At 46.5% G+C, this 6595-nt stretch overlaps 1 pseudogene; it reads left to right on the forward strand.

Moving 5' to 3' along the window:
* Positions 1-1891: 1891 nt before the first annotated feature.
* On the forward strand, positions 1892-6029 carry LOC132481722 (MOB kinase activator 1A-like; annotated as a pseudogene).
* The last annotated feature ends 566 nt before the right edge of the window (positions 6030-6595 follow it).

Here is a 6595-nt window from a genome sequence, read left to right on the forward strand (position 1 = left end):
ATGAGAGCAGAGGAGAGGGACTTGGATGCCCCCATTCCTGACTAGATATGTGATTTAATTCTGTTACTTCCTCTCATTCACAACACCTCTCCACAGATTCCTTGGAAAATAGAGACTGGCTAATTTAGAAGTGTTTCACGGATATGTCGTCACCCTCTTCCGAGTGATCTTACTCCAAATTCTTGCACATAGCATTTAATAAGTATTGTTGAATGAATGAATGAACGAATTGAAGTGAACCTGAGTTTATTTTAACTGTAGCACACAGGTACTCTTTGTGGTTAATATTCTTCTGTTGTCCATTCTCTGATTCTTGGCATGTGCCGCAAAGGTGAGGCAAAAGCTAACCCAGACTCTGAATTTTCCTGATAGTGTCTCTGATAAGGTTGGGCTACTTAGTGGCATTAGTGAGATGTAAAAATCTCAAATGCTTCTGATCTGCATATCTCTCCCTCATCACCACAGGTGATTCAGCCCCAGTTTTATTTGATCCAGACCCCTTGGATGTTGGGAATTTCCCCACTATGCATCTTTATCACTGCAGACTTACACCAAGACTCAAGGTGCTTTTGTTTTATGACTGAAATCTGTAGTATCCAGATCCTGACATATTTTTTCTCTGCACTAAGTGAACTCAGACTTGCCCTGAAACTCAAGATATGACCCTCGAAATGTAAAAGGAGCCTTTCTGAGAGGCAAAAACACATCTTCATTCTGCTGCCTGCACTTCAAATTCATTAGCTTGTTCCCAAGTCTAAAAGGAGGGTAAATGCTGAAGGTAGATGATTCACTGTGAAGTGTAGAGTTAATTAACGTCGTTGGCAGATGTTATATGACAACGGGGGACTCTGTGGAGTCTTAGCACCTCCTCAGTACCTTTCATATGCTTGTGGTTGGGTGACCAGACATGATGCAGCCTAAACTTGAGTTGTCTCTTGCTCCTTTTCATTGCTTCCAGTGGTCATGCAAGATTGTTAATGTTGTTTTCAAAGAAATTCTAGATCGGTTACTTAGACCACTGAATTAAACTAGCTGGAGATCATGATCCTTTTGCTTTCCCTTGTCAATGATGTTACGACTGGGCGCGAGGCTCACAGTTTTCAACGTTCGCCGTCTCAGGACATCTTTATCCCACGTTCCTTCCTTAGGTCTTTGTGTGAGTCTCACGTGATGGTGAGGAGATGGCCAAGATGAAGGGAAGCCGAAGGGGGTCAGGAGTGGGCATTCTGAGCTCAGCAAGGAGCATAAACAAAGGTGTCAGGGCGGAACAGCACAGGACGCTTGCGAAACCGCAGACAGTTGCGCGACTTCTGTAATAAGTCCAGAAATGGGAGGAGATGAAGCCGGACAGGTCAGCAAAGCCAGGTGGGGAAGGATAAGGCCAGGTGGCGAGGGACAAGGACACAGTGTGGTGCTGTGTTGGGGCCTCCTCACCTGGTACAGGAGCCCCCCAGGGGTGAGCAAGGAGCAATGCTGTTAGACTTACACTTACAGAAAAAAATTAATTAAGTAAAGAAACAGGGAATTCCCTGGCTGTCCAGTGGTTAGGACTCCGTGCTCCCACCGCAAGGGGCCCGGGTTCTATTCCTGGTCGGGGAGCTAAGATCCCCCAAGCCGCGCGGTGCAGCAAAAGAAGAAAAAAAAATTACACTTACACTTACATGCATGACTCGGGCAGTTGTGTGTGTGTGGGGGGGGACTTGGAAAAGCACAGGCCTGGAAGAAGGAAGTCAGATGGGGAGGGAGCATGGAAGCCCAGGAAAGAGATGATAAGGGCCTACAGGAGGGTAATAGAAATGGGGGGGATGGGCTGAATCTGAGGCATATTTTAGGGGAGGGGAGGGGCCGGGCTGTTTGGCTGGCTGGTTGGGTGGATCTGGGGAGGGAAGGAATGAACCCCAGTTTGGCGGGTGCAGGGCGAGACCACGGTTGTTGGCAGCTGGGACTGACAACTCAGGAGGAGCAGCAGCAGGGTCATCATCCTTCAATTCAGCAGGATTTACAGAGGGCGTTCCTCGAGGTCAGGTAGCTGGAAGATGGTGAACGGGGTGCAGGAGACGTTGAGTTTGAGGTTCTGGTGACATACCCACGGACAATATCTGACGGTGGGAAATGGAACTTTGAAGCTCGAAGGAGGGGATAACAGATAAGAGAGATAACAGATCTGGGAGTCCCAGCTCATAACTGGTAGTCGAAACTGAGAGTCAGTTTATCTACCCAGGGAGCACGTGGCAGAAGGAGAACAATGGGCTTGGTGAAACTCTAGAAGATGTAAACATTAAAATGTTTCTATAATTCCCTTTATTGTTTAATAGGTAATCCATGCACATTATATGAAATCCAAAGGGTCCGAAAGGCACGTAGAGAAAAGTGAGCCTTTCTCCAACCTTGTCCCCTGGCTGTAGTGCTCCAAGCGCTGGGGGCCGCCTCCTTTATTGGTTTCTTGTGTATCGTTTCAAAGATATTCTCTACATATGCAGATATTTGCAAATATGTTTGTGGTTGTTGGGATTATTTCACACAGTGCCGTCTAGTGTTCAGTCTGGTCGAGCTGCGGTCCTGGGGACCCACCCACGTGCAGATGACTAACAGTCAGTGAGAAATAGACCTTTGAGGCTTGCAGGAGAGGTGTCAGCCAGAGCTAACAGATTTAGAAGACATCAGCTCACAGGTGGTAGTTGAAACTGTGAGAGTGGATTATCTAGTCACGGAGTGCTTATTTCCTCCTAGAAGTGCAACAGAGAGGGGAAGAGAGGAGTGAGCAATAGAGAGAAAAAGGGGGAGAGAAAGGGTGTGAACCTGAGGAGAAGTGAAGAAGAGGAGGGACGTTACTGTTTTTAGAAAATAAATTATTAGAGGAGAAAAAGAGAACAGTTCAAGTTGTGTTTTGTTCCAGATAGCTAACTGGGTGGGGGAGATAAAGCATTATGATAGAACGGACAGCATAGGGCTTTTGGAAGAGGTGCAGGGACGGACACCACAGAGACACACTTTCTCTGCTTGTTTAATTTCCTTAAGACTTACATTCTGGGAAGTCTCGCGAAGCCTTCAAAACTAGAGGCCTCTCAGTAGTATGCACTGAAAGTACAGGGGACGTTTTCCTTTTAAAAACATTCTAGCAACATCCTCCTCCTTTTGAATGAACCGGCCTCATGATGTCAGAAGCAGGGCACTCCAGCTCGGAGGTTCTGGGCAGTGGCTTGCTGGCCTCTAGTGGCCAGGAAGGAACCTCGCCGCTCCCGGCTCCGCCTGGCTTCACTGTGACTTCAGCGAGGAGAGGGGGATGTGGACAGGGGTTTATGCTAAGGGTCTTAGTTACTAACCACGTGGAGGGCTTCTTGGGAAGACTGGAGACGATTGGCGTCTTCATCCAAACCCCCATCTACCTGGATAACAAACTTGCTTTGGCCCAGAACAGATTATGGAGGCAGCATTTAGGCCCAGACTCGAATTCCTTGTTTCTAAGATGTAGATAATATTCTAAAGATAATGCTTTCCAGTTTCTCTGGTGAAAGGTGCAAAAGTAGATGGCAGGTAAGATAGGTTTGGAGCAGACTCGTGAGCATGTGAGGAGGAAGATCAAATGGAAACAGCGAAAACCAAACAAGTGTGTAAACTCCAGAGGAGTATATACATAGACAGCATTATTTTGGGGAAAACTCAGTGATCATGTGGCCTCCGTCATAGTTTCCTGAGCAACCTTTGCAACTTCTCCAAGCTTCAGCTTGCCCATCTGGGAATAACGGTACGTCCCGCGGGTATGCGTTGCCGAGATTACACGAGTCAGAACGTGAAGGGCTTACTTCACCTTTCACTGTGCAGCGGTGACACTTATTAAAGTTTTAATAAATTTAGCTATTATCATTATTTTACTGTTTTAGTGTTATTATTCTCTAGGAGATAGAGTCCCATCTTCAGTTTTAGGACAGACCGGGAGAATCTTTCCCTAAATTGAAATTCTGCTTGAGAGTTTATACAGGTCTTCAAGTACATGTTGATCCCACTTAATTAAGGCAGCGCCTAAAATTCCTCATAAAGTTCTCCTCAAATAGATGGAATGCTCCTTCTTCTAAGGGGAAAGATGTACTTGAATGGCCTCTTGATATGAAGATACTACAGAAGGGATCTAAGTGGACTTTGAGGGGGTTGACAAAATGGACTTCAGAGCCCTTGCAGGCCTAAAGTTTTAAATCGCATGACTCTCTGACCTGCTTATTGCCTGCAAATTCTTGAGCAGAGGTAGACAGCAGAGGAGACCAAGAGACACATCTCCGCACAAGCCCGTGGTTGACCCCGCCCTCCACTCTGGAGGGAAACTCCATTCTTTCGTCCTCAGAGCCGGCCACTCCGGTCCCTCCCAGTCACACAGGGATGCTCCTGCAATGGCACAGAGGATGCCCGTGACAGCAGCCCCCCTCCCAGCACCCCGTGCCAAGCGTGCCTTCCAAGTGGAGGAAAGATGGGCATCAGGCTGAAGTAAATCAAAATAGTAAGACTTTGCAGGATGACTGGAAAAACGAAGAGACCTGAGTAAATAACTGAGAGCAGAAACTGGCAAGGATGACTTAGATGTCAGTCTGATCTTTGCATGATGTAAACATTATAACTTCTAGTGTCTCGGCAGAAAACAGTACCAATAATGTCACGTAATTTGTCAGTTCTGCCTGATGGCAATAGCGGTCATAGAACGCTGTGATTCGTGTGCAGAGGGAGAAGCTATCCATGCTCGTATTGTGACATAGAACCCCCATACACTCCATTCTTCTTTATGGAAGGGTAGACTAACAAGTTGGTGAATGGACTGTAGTAAACACTAATAATGGACTATGAATTCCTAAGGGGGATCCATGACTATAAATCAGCAAACGTTTCAATGTAGAAGATATTAGAGGCTGGAATTACAGGGCAGAATCACAGTCATATCAAAAGAGCTCACGTTATTGAGCATCTACTGAACCCCGGATGCTGTGCCACCTGCTTTCCATGGATTTTCTCATTTGCTCCTTGAGACCTATAGCACATTTCCGTATTTTACAGCTGTGGATATTGGGGTTCTTTAGAGAATTTCTTTCTTTCCCTTCATATAATTTAGCACAGTTCACAACTCTCTATTTATTTGTTTGGGTACTTGATTGGCGTCCAACATTATAATGGCAATGTAAGTGAAGCCTTTTCTTGTGCCACGTAGCTGGGTCCATCTTCCTGTCTGGGGAGGTGGGGGAAGCAACCCAGGTGTTTGCACCAAGTTTGACCCCTGCTCAGAGCAGCGCCTGCCCGGGTTTTGCTGTCCGCAGACTGAGGACTGTCTCCCCCTCCCGGTTCCTCTGAGTACAAAGCAAGCACTGCAGTCTAATGGCCTCTCCCTCCCCCACCTCTCCCCTCACCCTCAAGAAGAAAAGAGCTTCCTCTTCAGCAGCCATTCTTCTCATACGTTCAAGTCCAAGAAGAACATCCCCGAAGGAGCTCATCAGTACGAACACGTAACACCTGCAGAAGCACCGTAGGAAGTGGGAACGTGAAGGGAGCTGTCATGTTGTCCTCAGGAAGAGGACCTGAGTGAGTGGAGGACAGTTAACACTGTGGATTTCTTCAACCAGATCAGAACTCTGCGCTGAAACAAGCTGTCTAGTCACAGCTGCAGGTCCAAGATCGGAATGTCATTAGGAAGTTGGTGCTAATTTTGACACGAGGCGCACGTTCTGCTCCGAAATATTTCGACCCTTTGATGATTTGAGTTCAGGATGAACTGGATTGTGCAACTCTTTTTCCTTCTAAGATTGGTGTCGCATTTCCCCCAAGTCTTATATCGGTGGTAAATACTATTCTAAAGCATCTGTTCAAAGTTGACTGCCCATCTTTCTTACCAGCACTGTGATTCTGTGACGCAGCTGCCAGAAAAGGCCCACCATAACGTGTCCGTTAAGTACTTTATTTTATTGGTTCAAGAGTTCAGTTTGATTGATAGATGAGAGTTGGCACCACTTCAGCAATTCATTGAGAAGCTTGCGTTGAAAGACAGAGTTCTTTAACACAGTCACCCTCTTGCTTCATGTACTGCTAGAGTTACCGTATTGTTAACCTGTCCTAGACTTGTGTCAGAGGTTGAATTGCATCCCCCTTCCCCCCTCAAAATCATATGTTGCCGTCCTAACCCCCCCACCCAGTACCTCAGAATGTGACCTTATTTGAAACTAGGGTACTTGCAGATGTAATTAAGTTAAGATGAGGTCATTAGGACGGGTCCTAATCCAATACGACTCGTGTCACGTAAAGGGGAAATTTGGACATGTAGACGTGCACAAAGGGAGAATATCCTGTGGACGTGAAGACAGAGAACAGGGTGATATGTCTACAAGTCCAGGAGGGAAGCCATAACAGATCCTTCCCTCACAGCTCTCAGAAGGAACCAACCCAGCCCATACCTCAATTTTGAACGTGCAGCCTCCAGAATTGTGAGACGATGCCTTTCTGGTTTTGGAAGCCATCTGGTTTGTGGTACTTTGTGTCCTGGCAGCCCTAGCTAATACAACTGGTGACACAAACTTTGAGAAAACAAAGACACCCATTGTCTGTGTTTACTGATAAAAGGATTCCC

The sequence above is a fragment of the Mesoplodon densirostris genome, chromosome X, assembly GCF_025265405.1.
Source record: "Mesoplodon densirostris isolate mMesDen1 chromosome X, mMesDen1 primary haplotype, whole genome shotgun sequence".
In the NCBI taxonomy this organism is placed as follows: domain Eukaryota; kingdom Metazoa; phylum Chordata; class Mammalia; order Artiodactyla; family Ziphiidae; genus Mesoplodon; species Mesoplodon densirostris.